At 39.1% G+C, this 12,955-nt stretch overlaps 1 pseudogene across 1 annotated transcript; it reads left to right on the top strand.

Moving 5' to 3' along the window:
* The first annotated feature begins 2,643 nt into the window (after positions 1-2,643).
* On the top strand, positions 2,644-12,242 carry LOC111341814 (guanylate-binding protein 6-like; annotated as a pseudogene). Its single transcript, XR_015998314.1, has 10 exons — positions 2,644-2,739; positions 3,385-3,479; positions 4,120-4,291; positions 4,505-4,666; positions 4,820-4,977; positions 5,069-5,241; positions 7,405-7,588; positions 9,449-9,710; positions 9,950-10,245; positions 11,001-12,242. The product of XR_015998314.1 is annotated as a guanylate-binding protein 6-like (transcript).
* Positions 12,243-12,955: the final 713 nt, after the last annotated feature.

The raw sequence follows: 12,955 nt of genomic DNA on the forward strand, positions 1-12,955 counted from the left end.
AGTGTAATGAACAATGCTGTATTAATTAAAAAAAAAAAACAAAAAAAACAAAAAAAACAATGCGTAGTGTACCAATTTAAATGTAACCTGTGCGATACAGGGAGCTATGTTGGTTACACACGTGGGCGTTCATATGCCCGCGTGGATAGTGATAAGAGCACGTCATCTTCAGTACGCAAGCACTACGACAGCGACCACGCAGGTGCTGTCCCTGAGGACCTTCTTAGCTGTTTCAAAGTTCTCAAGAAGTGCATAAACAAATTCGATTGTCTTGTCAACGAGATGCTTTACATCAAACAATTAACACCGAGTTTGAACGTGCAAACGGATTCTATCCGTGCTAAAGTACTTGTGTAGCTACCTCCCCTATGCAAACTAGTTGTAACTCTTGAACTCGCATTTGTTAATTTTATTTTCATTCGTACCCTTGATAATGGCGTCATGAAGTCGCCGAAACGTCGGGATATTATATCGTTCGTTTTTACCTGTCTATGTATTACTAAATCTTTGTTAATTACCTCAACTGCATTTATTATCCCTAACTGCACAAAACTAGACAAGAAGGTCGTCTTGCTAAACCTCAGTACTAATTGTTACCTGAGGCTATTATTTTTAAGCTATGGGACCAATTTCAACTGATTACGCCGAGTGACCACGGGAAGGATCGACCGAGCAAACTTCTAACTCACACTCACAAATAGTAATGTACGAACATTGGTGGCTGGAAGGGAATAATGAGCGAATAAATATGTCTTATCATTAAAAACTAGATCATTGGATGATGCAATTCAAGACTTTTAGTGGCTTAGCCATTATGATATATCAGCCAATATACCATAATCCACAAATATGGTAAGCGTACGTGTCAGCTTAAAATTAAAAGGGAGCTAAAAATTTAATAAAATTTAATAATTTAATTTAACGTTTTTAATAAAACAATCATTCTACTCGCGCTTGTCGGATATGAGATGATTATAGCCAACTCGGCGCTACGCGCCGAGTTGGCTATCTATCATCTCATATCCAACGCGCGCTCGTGGAATAGTTGTTAATTAGACCCTTTGTTTTGTAGTATGGCTGAGTATTTTTACGACTTGTGCTGTATTTTGACGAGCCTGTAGGGCGAGTCAAAATACAAATAACAAGTAAAAATACTCAGCGGTACGACACACCAAAATGTCTAATAAGTCATTTATTATCCAACACGCCAGTGCAGGGGAATTTCGAGGATATTTATTTACGGGGAGTACGTTACAGAAGTATGCGAGGCTGAACGGAATGGGCGCGTTGTCGTGTTGCCGTTTTCTTCAATAAATAATGAAATTTCATCGTCGTCTAACTGCTTTTCTTCGTTCGATTTATCTAATAAATTTGGATCAATATTCGCCAGCCATTCGGACTCTTCGTTGTCAGAAAAATGATTAAAATTGTCCACCATTTTTTTTTCGGAACTTCCGATCCAATTCGTCGCTTGCGCGATGCGAGAAAACCTGTCCAGCCGGTTCTCTGGAGTTCAACTGAATGCCGCGTGATATTTGTGCTCGTCTCGGGCGTTATTTCAGTGTAGTCTACGGTGTGTAGTTGGATAATAAAACGTGGTACTGTGTCAGTTGACTTTTCCTTAAACTGACAACGAGTTGCAGCTTCGGGCTGCGTCGTTATCTCATTCCATTCAGATTCCTCGTCATCAGAACACTGAAAATAATAAAGGGACAAAGTCTGAAAGCCTTCAGTATGTAATTCAGCAGTGTGGCTAAAATTATACGCCTCTTGAAGATCCAAATAAACTACAAAATCTCGCGCCCCAAGTCTCACAGACACAATAGCTTGATTAAATTGATTCGAAGTGATAAATAGCATCGGCAAAGGAAAATGTTGCGCAGGGTTCACCAAGGAAGAAAGTTTTATTGAGGAATACATTCCGGATGTTTCTGCGGGATTATGCAGCCTTATCATGGTGGAAACTTTGCTTCGGGATCTCAATTTTGTCTTCAATGGGCCTCTGAGAAATGAATTGTATGTTTATTCGTTTAATTTTTTTAAGACTGAACGCATCAATAAAGGTGAGAATAAAAGTGACTGATGAAGATGCAAAGTCCAAACAAAAATGCGTTTAATTCACTATCGTAAGTCGCTCTCTTGGGCCTACCAGATCTGTCGGGTATGACTGGGGGCTCCTTATGACCGAAAAGAAGCCGTAAATCGACTTTAACAATACTCTGCACTTGCAGCCCGCGTCTGTCAAAGACAGAAACAGCATACAAATTTTGGCAAATCGCACCTTGTTTGCTTTCCGTTTGTTTTCGCGGTTAGGATTTCAACAGACGCGTACATAGATCACATATATGAACGAAAATTGTAACGCGATCTTGATTTCCTGAGTTTAAAAACGCTGAATTGAAATAAAGACTCTGTCGAAGGCAAATGATTGGATCTCTGTGGATCACAATATATTAAAGGCAAAGCGGTCTTTTTTTGCCCGGTAAAATTTCATACAAAACTTCGGGCCGCGAGCAGAACTTTGTAATCTAAATAGACCTTACTTTGTTGCTAGGTCACCCGGCTCTCAATTAGTGTTTTAAAGATTAACTGTGAGCCGAGTGACCTAGTAACAAAGTTCCGTGACGCTAAGCAAAACAAACAACACAAAGCACCTTTGTGGAAGCTTCCATGCAAATGAAGCAGTGGCTTTACTTCAATAATGTTTCATTAGAATCGGTCATCGATGGAGTCCTAAAGGTACGTATGTCTCTCTCAAAATTTCGTTTGCACAAAATTAACTTTTTACAACAGCTTTTATTCGTTTTACTCTCGCTTCTGATTCACTTCGTCGATTCGTTGTGTTGTTGAGATTTGATGAGCGAGATCAATTTAGTTTTCCTTCAGCTAGTGTGAATCTTCATGTGGTGTAGAATTTTGGCCTCGGTGTTACCAAGAGATGGCTTTCAATCGTGGCCCTATTTCTCACTGATACTCTCTCTGTTTAAAAAAAATCAAGTTGATGGAGGCAACTTGATGGACTTTCCGTAATCAAATAAATTGCAACCAAAGGCGACAGAGTTTCGCACTCAGCTATGCATGAAACGAGTGCTAAGTGTAAGCCAGGATGTTGGTTGCCAGGCTAGACTGGATACACATCCATGGCGTATCAGATAACGGCGAATTATGCGATTACCTCGGTCTGTATATTGTGAGATTTAACGCCACTAGCTCAGTCTGTATATTGTACGATTTTAAAACGCCGTCAGTTAACGGCGTAAAATCGTACACTAAATATCAAAGTTAATTGTTATTTATAACACAAATACTTACGCAGGCTATAGCTTGTACTGTGTTGGTAAGGAAACAGAGGAATGTTTATCGTTTTTCTGTATCGGATTTCAGAGAGACTGAGGTGTTTCAGCAGTTAACAAACAGTTAATTCAGTAAATCAAACTGAGAAGTTTCTTGGAAAGCAAGCACGGAAGGGAGCAATGGATGTAAGTCGGTTTACATAATTCTCACTTGACTTTGGTAGATAAGTGTAAAATAGCATGTTTAAGAATATGAATGGAGAAAAATTTAAAGTTCTGATCGGTCTGAAATGACAGCTGCTCCCATGCTAAACGGAAACAAATTTGTATCACGGATGCAAATTACAGATTACACGTTTTCAACGTGTCAAGTTTGAACTAATAAACAACGTAATCTGTTTCAACCATCAGTTGAATTAAATGTAAATAAAGTTAAAGCATGCACTGTTTAAACTGCACTCGTTCTGTTTTTTTCCCATGTATAAATATTGCAAATTTTCATTTCAGACTGCAGGTTGAACCACGGGCTCAGAAAAGTTACTGCTTACTTCTACCAAATTGTGTGACTACTTACCCTTATGTGCCATGCAGACACCTGATTTAAACTGGGGAAAGTAAATAGACAATTACTAAATAATTGCTAACCTCTATATCACTGGTACTATGTTCATCATCTCATTACATACGTGGTGATAAACATCTTGCTCCTTGAGTAGAGAGAAAGTCGCCTCATACTGATTTCGTTCTTTCTCCCCTTCGCTCCTTCGTTCCTTTAACTTTTGAGTCAGGCAACCATTGAAATATTCACTTGATACCATAATTATAGTCCTGGCGACAACAACATCCGATCAAAAATGAAGACGAGGCGTTAGCCAAGGCACTTGAGCTTTCTCTTCTGGAGCAACAGGGGAGCCAAGGAGCACAGAGAAGATCAACAGTTAAGCTGTGTCAGACTGAAGTTGAACGAACAGCTCAAGCTTCGGGTCCAGATTTCAAGAGTACGTTGACTTCAGTTTCTATGCTTTCTATGAACCTCCGCAAGATTAATTTCCAAATTGTTACCATTACTGCCCTATACTTAAGTTTCCAAAGATCGCACCAAATAAATAGACTTTGACCCTCTAGTTTTCACTAACCAAATTTGAGGGAGAAGAGAATTTGTTTTGTATCAGTGTAGCAAAGTTTTTTCTTTAAAATTTTGTACTCAAAAGGGAAAAAAGGCTCGCAAACTGGATCCAGGAGGGCAACTCCACTTTGCCTACCAAACAACTTGAAATGGGATTCGAGTTCAGGCAAATGCATCCAAACAGGACAAAGGCGAACCTCATTGTATGTGATGGATGAAGCACTTGAAGATCTCCGGAGGATTAGAGGTAAACTGTAAACTTATTCATCACAATATTTGACCCTGATGGTCAACGTGGATGATATCATTAAAAAAATGCCTCTACTACGTCAATTTTTGTTCATTAGGGTTTATAGCAGTCTGGTCCTATGTATAATTCTTGTGATCAATGATCATCTAGGTCCAGTATGTGTGGTGTCTATAGCCGGGCCATACAGGAAAGGAAAGTCATTTGTGCTCAGCGAGGCGTTCAATCAACCACAAGTTTTCCCTCTTGGGCATCACATGGAAGCGGAAACCATGGGAATCTGGTCGTGGATTGTGCCGGAAAAGTTCAGGGTGTGCAGAATTTTTATTTTAATTTTACTTTGTTATTTATGATATCTATCTTGGCGACGTATGGAGATTTAATTGAGATATTTTTTATAAGGATGCTAAAGGCCAGGAATTCACAGTAGTGTTGCTAGATTCTGAGGGAATTGATGCCGCAAATGGGCAAGGACTTGATGATAACCAGATCTTCACTTTAATGGTCTTGTTAGCCTCAGTTTTGATCTACAATTCACAAGGCGTTCCAACCAGACGTGATCTTGAAGGACTTGAGTATCCTTTTAAAGAAAGTAACGACAACATGTTGTTTAATAAGCACTTTTATTAAACACCTACAACAAAGATGGAAGAATTGAGTCACCAGCACACTTTAATAGCTTTAGGATACATTGTCGGATCCTGAGGCTTTATCGGCTCTCAGCTTAGCCATTCAGCTAACAATCCTCTCATACGATAAATTTATGCTCCCAACATAAGGTTTGATGATAGAAAGATGAACTTCACTTTGAGTCAAGTTGGTGTTCGTCAATTCGTTGGCCAACTTTTCGCCAATAGTTGAGAAATGCTTGTTTAGTATGTTCGCCTTGTCCAGGTCGGAGGTAACAACTCTTCCATCCGCATTTCTCATCCCCAGTATCGGGGCAATTGATTCGCTGTTGGTCGCATAATTTACCAATCTCCAGTATGATTTACAATCCTTCACTTTATCAAACAGTTCCAAGTAGTACTTGCTCTTAGAGAGCCTTATTTGAGGTGTTATCCAAGGTACCGAGACGCTCCTGATTTTAACTTCCCTGTAAGGCGCCTGCATCTGACAGATATCATTGAATATGTATGACTACACCCAATAGAAATCGTCCGGATCATTGAAAACGGAGCAGGCTGACCAAATTACATTCTCAATATCCCTCACAAAAGCTACTTGGTCACGTCTTTTGAAAGTGCGGGCTTTGACTAATTTTGGAGGCGGCATTTTTATCTCAGACCATATTATGGCAAGAACCAGTTTGTGATCTGAGACTCCTAACTCAATTGTTTTAATAGCTCCGATAATCTCTGGCTTACTAGTAATAACCAAGTCAATCAGGGTTTGTGTGTCACTTGCAACTTTTGTTGGCTCGTTCCTAATGTTCATTGCGCTGTAGCTAAATTGCTGCAATATGTCTTGCAATTTCCCACCGCCATGTGATGTAACACCCTCGTAGTTACCAAAATGGTCCGAATTGAAATCCCCGACGAAAATCACATTCCTATGCCTAACCCACACTCTCTCAATACAATCATGAAATATGCTGTAGGACTGGAATTTAGAAGGAGGTCGATGACAATTACCTAAGATCAACGCAGACGAATTAAGCATAATTTTTATCCAAATTAATTCAATATGGGGACACTCCAGGGATTGGAGCCATGAATAACAAATATGATTCGTAGTGTAAATAAAACAGCCACCTCCATCCTGTCCCGTATTTGTCTCTTCTAACAGTCTTATAGGTATCCACATGTATTTGCTTGTCTGATTTGCTCTCGTCTGAGAAGGTTTCAGTTATTGCAAAAATATCGAAGTGGCACAACTTTAAGTAGTAGTTTGATTTCGTCCGATGATCTTACTTCGCGAGCTTCGAACATTCAATTGTGCCATATTGAAATTATTGGAGCCACGGTTGATTTCACCCGAAAATTGCAGTAAATAACCTTCTCATTTCGTAGATATATGAGTTGGGCTTTTCCAGCAAGAACTTGCTTCTAGCCTTTCATATATAAAAAATTGAGCGTTTTTCTTCGTTTCTTAATTGAATATCAGACAACCCTTCACGAAGACTATCAGCATCGCAATCTTCCCTGTCTTATGAAATTTTCCCTGAACAGCTCGCGAATTTTTCCCAGAGAATCTGGTTTGTGCTGCTCAGTACTTCCGTTTCACCCGGTTTTGGAAGCCCAGGACTTCCACCCATTCAGCCAGTTGTTTGTGCTTTGTTGGGTATTTTTGCTCTTAGCACTCTCCATCAAACTCCGCCATTCTGTTTTCTTGCGCTTTCGCGACTTATCTGTGAATGAAGTAAATTTAAACGTTCGGCTCTCAATTTCAACTCTTTCTGCACTGTTTGGGTTAGATTGACTTGTTCTCAACCAATGAGGTGCTACAATTATTGCTAGCGTATTATTAAATCAGATATCACCAATTGATCACCCTTACTTTAAAGAAAAATTTCCTTTTCCCATCGTAATGGTAATGAGTTGACCAAAAATTGAAATATATATAGAAAGAATTTTAGATAAAAGATGAGAATAACCCAGTTTTGGTTTCTGCTATGATCAAGACTGATTAAAAGCACTCGAGGATCAGGCGAAACTAAGTACATAAACTTTACTTTGCTGATTTTTTTTTTTTTTTTGCATATAATATGGATATTTATTTTTCTTTAACGTGTACAGTTTCATTGCGAAACTATCTCAACGTATTGAGATGCGATCAACAACAAGGCAGGATACCAGGAGGAACCATCGTGACTCAGAGTATTTCCATAAGACCTTTCCTTTCTTCATTTGGTTACTTAGGGACGTTACTCAAGCCATTCCAAGAGACTGCATCGACATTAAGGACTACTTTCTGAAAAAGGTAGTTTGGTGCTTAAATCCTGAAATAAATACTGAATATAGTCAGCAATTCGGGGGGCTAATTCGAGATAACAGAGACCTTAAAATTTGAGGACGTCACCTGCTAGAACGCCAACGGAAGTTCGTTTTCACAAAAAATGACATTGCGCATGTCTTTGTGTGAATGGGACGGCGTTTCACACGTGGTGAGTACGCCATTTTTTAAATTTCGCGTCGTGCACAAAACGTGAGTATGTGTTTGGTTTTGGAGCTGAAATTATTCATTTCTTTCGCCGTTTTCGCTGTTATTTTGTATAATCTGTTGTTAACAGTTCTTGTTTTTTCAGAGATAGACTCCACATGTTTTCCTTTTAAAGAGAATGGAAAAATTTATCATGTTGAGCATCAATTTATTATGTCATGTGAGAGGTCGGCTGATGTAAGTAGAGTGTAGTTATAATCAGAAGTCAAAATCGCAGTTTCTACAGCGAGACTAATCAAAAGTTTTCGAGCGCTGCGATCTTTCTTTGAAGTGTCGATACATTTTCCTCCTGTTTACCATGTTTTACCGATTTATTTACTGGTTACTCTTATGCCGTTTCCGCGACTTGAGAATATATATATATTGGAGATGCTTGTTTTCACGGCTTACCTTTAAAGTGATTTGAGTCTCATGTAATTAAGACTGTCATATTTATTATTCATACAAGTTTCATCCCACTACAAATAATACTCATTTCGAAAGCCTCCATTACATTATTTTTTATACTTTATCAGAGACCAGCTAAGTTCAGGATTTTAATCATATTTCGTCAGGTAAGCGAAGAACATCAACCAAGAGAAGGATGTCGTATTTTTGGACCCGAAAATCTGTCTTACACTCAGTCTGACTTTTATCTTGCAATGTAAATCTTTCGTAGTTCCGAAATTTTTTTTCGACTTGTTAACATCATACAACAACAGAAATTCATCCTCATTGATGATTTCCTCACAAAAATTTAAAAGAAGTTCGTCCCGCGCTTTCCTGAAGGACGCTATTCTCGACCAGGTGCTGCAAAAAGTTCGCGTCTGGTTTACCTTTTCTTAAGTCAAAATTCCCGCACAAAGAACGGCGTTCTCTCCCCACGCCTTTATATGCCGTGAAGTCCTAGAAGAGGACGCCGTCCTCAAATCTTAAGGTCCCTAATAGTTCATGAGTCCCTGAAATTTTTCACAATGACCATAAAATCATTCGTCACTTCCCAGTCACGTAAAAAATTGCATAAAATCCTGTCTTATGAAGGCTGGTTTGTTCTATTATAGCTTTCAGTAACTCTTGCTCCACATCGGATAACGTCCGAACCTGTATGTTCAACGCCCATACATCGAAAATTGTTACGTAAGAATTATGGCTGATGTATAATCAATAATGATGATAATAATGACATCACTTCTATAGTGCATATACATTGCTGTTGTAATCTAGTGTTGCCTCAGTAACGAATCGAACATCAGAGAAACGTTATGGCCCACTGGTTGACGAGTCAGGTCGGGAGGCTAAGTTTTAGCCCTAGTTAGGCAATGTGATTTTTTGTTTTGTCCAGGGAAAGAAACTTTACTCTCAGTTTTTTTTTATTAACTCATGAATACAAATGGTAAAATGAAATGTCAAGAGAACCAGACATCCCATCACAAGGGTATGTTGATATTGAAGCAATTTCAGAAACGTCAACAGAATAACCAGTTGGGTAAATTTAGCTGAGCTACATGTCATAAGGAAGAATAAAAGGTTGTCTGATTGAAAGCAAAACAACCATAACTTTCAAACTGTCAAAATATTGCCTCTTTGTTTGCCTTATATATTTTTTATCTCATTCAAAAACTGCATATTTTGTGTTGGTAGCTATTTCAAGTCCAAAACTCATCAGTTGTTGGCCAAGAAAGTGGGAAAGTTGCTGAAAGCATCTTGAGCTTCTTTCCCGGTTTCGAAGCATTCGCTTTACCTCCTCCCACGACAGACATCGAGGTGCTAAGAAGTATCCATGCCAACAAAAGCCTCATCAATCCTTCTTTCCTCAGTGGGATGGAAGATTTTAAAGATTTGGTAAGGCGAGTTCTGCTCCCCAAAAAGAGCATTAACGTTGGAGAATCTGTCACTGGAGAAGGTAAAGGAAAAGCTTTACAGTTACTCGCTGTGCACTTTTGATGCACTTTACAGCTCCATCGAGACTTTGAACTGAAAACGCTTAGCTCTAAAAATTACAATGGCACATTCTAACCCTGCACTGAAAAAAAGCTTGAATGGTAGATTTTATACAAATTTAGTCAAGAGTGGATGATTGCTTTACTCTTTACTCACAAAACATGTAAGAACAAGTACAAATCAAACAGTTCTTTTAATCAGGCCTTGCAGCACTGGTAGAGCTCTACGTCCAAGCCATCAACACCCCTGGTATGGTTCCGAATGTTCAGAACGCCTGGGATCAGTTTTTGGAGACGAAATGTTCTGACGCAATGAAATATGCACTTGATGCTTATGAAGCCACCATGGCATTACAACTGAAGGATAAGCTGCCGTGTGATAATGACCGACTGCGAAATAATCATGCAATGGTATTGGAGAACAGTGAAGCCCATTTAAAGGTAGACACTAAAGGACTATCCATCAACACGATTGAGAAGTTTTTGGAAAATATGAAGGTTAGGTATCAATTCGGTCTACTTGACAGTTAAATTTCCCGTTATACTGTAACGCAGTGCTCGATTTAGGAGTCATTGAATTAAACGTTTCCCTTATGGCAAGAGAAGAATGACAAACTGACCAGAGAATTCTGCAACAACTTGCTCGCAAAGCTCAAAAAGCACTTCAACACAGTACAACATCAACTACAAAGGAAAGAAGGAGCCCGAAGCTTTCCTTTCATGAGATTATTGGAAAACATGGTCTGATAAAAGGTGACTACCACAAGCCTGCCAGCGGTGCAAAAGATGAAATTAGAGCGGCGCTTTTTTTTTTTAAGTTTCAACCAGTTAATAAATTCGAACCTTCACCGATTCCCTTGTAAAACTCCAGATGCATTCATCCTCATGGATTGTTCGTTCTTTAACGTTATATATGGCAGCCTGATTATAGTAGTGATAGGACAGCGTTCGCTTCCTGGTTTTCATCGGTTAATTTAGTAGGCGTCAATTTCACCGGCTTTTTCATGGAGTTTTGGGTTTAGTTAAACTACTGGAAAAAACCAACTGATATATCTTAATATGTAAATATTTCTTTCAATTAGCATTTATCCAAATACTGAAATTTCTCCATCGAAAGATAGCCCCTTCGCCCCCATGGTTAAAAACGTTCCGCCGCCTTTGTTCACTTCTCCTTCGACGAATAGTTATTAACAGTTAACATAACCTTTACAGTTGAGGTGCACTTTTGTTGATTATGGTTTTTTTTTGGACAGATGGAAATGCTACGTGAAATGCAAGAGGAGATAAAGAAATTCCGCGAGCAGATGGATAATGATCTTCGAGCCCATAGAGAACAAATGAAAAAAATGATGGAGGCAAACATGCAACAAGCACAGAAAGAAAGAGAGCAGGAACTTAGAAATCAGATCCTGGAAATGCAGAAAATCAACGAGGAAACCCTCAAGATGATAAAGAAGCTTTCTGACTTGGTTGTAAGGCAAGAGGATAGAAGACTTGATGAGGAAATGCAAAGAACTCGAGCTACCATGGAGAAAAAGGAGATGCTGGAACAGATGGAAGCAAAGCACCAAGAAGAAAAGGAAAGGCTACGTTGTGAAATGGAGGCAAAGATTGAGTAACAACGCCAAGCTTTGACTGAAGAATACCAAGATGCTTCTAAGTCTCGAAAGCAAAGGATGGACGAAGTGGATCAAGAGCTAGAACAAGTTGTAGAGGAGCTAAAGTGAGTCAAGAAAGCAGGTTTTATACGATTGGCTGCTACAAAAGTAAAAGATTTTTTGGTTACTGGAGCTCGAAAAGTAAAGTAGAACTACCTAATAATAGTAATAATGACAATGTCTTAATTCGATCAAAGGATAAAAGCACATTTCCTATGTAACAAATTAAAATCTAAAGCTTACAAAGTATAAAAGATGTAGACCCCCCTCTCTGATACTAAATTATATTTAACTTGAATACTTATCTATTTTCATAGGAACTCATAAAGCGCACCGCATTGATCTTAGGTTTTTATAGAGGTTTTCCCTCTAAGGTTATAATGGGTAGATTTGATTCTAGGTAGAAAAGACAGGAGGGGATGATTTACAGTGTTAGATACTATCTTGAAAAGGTTACGATCATGTGTTTCTAGAAGGTTGTGAACATTGATATGTTTAGAACAGAACTTTCATTTAAAACAGCCATAAAGGAAACATGGTACAGTGGAGAGGTCAGATTCCAAGGCACCATAATTATCTAGGGCGTATAGAAAATTTTGCAGAACCACAATTTTGAATAGATAATCGACTGCGGATTAATTGTACCCTTCTTTGAGCAAAGTTCGTAAAATATGTAGGCATTTGTTTGCTTTTTCCAACTTGTTCTTCACATGACAATTAAATTTGCAGTTAATCTAAAATGTCACCCCGACAATTTTGACCTACGTGTACCTTCCGATTCCTGCTATATGTAATTGATTCCAGGCGCGATTACCGCAAGTTCAGAAGTAAAAGTAAAGGATGTCGAAGCACTGATCAAGAGCACTGGACTTCGTGTTGATTTCCAATGATAATCCAGCTGTATATCCTGCGCTGCATGTTTAATAAAGCACCCGTACAGTTGGCGCCCTTCCTATAAGCGAATTGCGCGGGAGAACGATGTTCTTCTCTATCCTCTTGGGCATAAGTGCGATGAATTATTTTTTCAAACACCCCTAGCTATAACAGGAGTAATGCTATTACCACGATTGTCCCCATTATCTTTGGTAATTCTACTTTGGTGGGGGGGAGGGGGGTTGACGTGCGCTTGTTTCCAAGACAATGGCCAGCTCTGAGTAGCAATCGATAGGTTCCAAATGTTGCCGATTAGTGGCGTGAATATCTCTGCGTAGTCTTTCCAGACCCACTATTAAAGCATTTCTGGTCCAGTGGCCGTTTTCTTGAGCGAATTTTAAGGAGTTCCACACCTACGTCTCCGTAACTTCTGGAATTAGAATTTCGCTGTTGATCACACTCGGTACTGGTTCTATTTAGTTGGTATCTGTAGAGAGCTCGGAATAATATTCACTCAACTCCACGAGGGTACTGTTATTCATCAACGCACCTTTTGAGGGTTTATGCCGCTGAGACAATGTGTCAATGCTTTTCCACCAGTCTCAAGTACCTGCAGTGGCTGTCAGATACGTTCTCTTATTTTGGGAGATGATTTCTGATATTCGTCTGTTGATGTC

This window comes from Stylophora pistillata, chromosome 3, assembly GCF_964205215.1.
Source record: "Stylophora pistillata chromosome 3, jaStyPist1.2, whole genome shotgun sequence".
Classification (NCBI taxonomy): Eukaryota; Metazoa; Cnidaria; class Anthozoa; order Scleractinia; family Pocilloporidae; genus Stylophora; species Stylophora pistillata.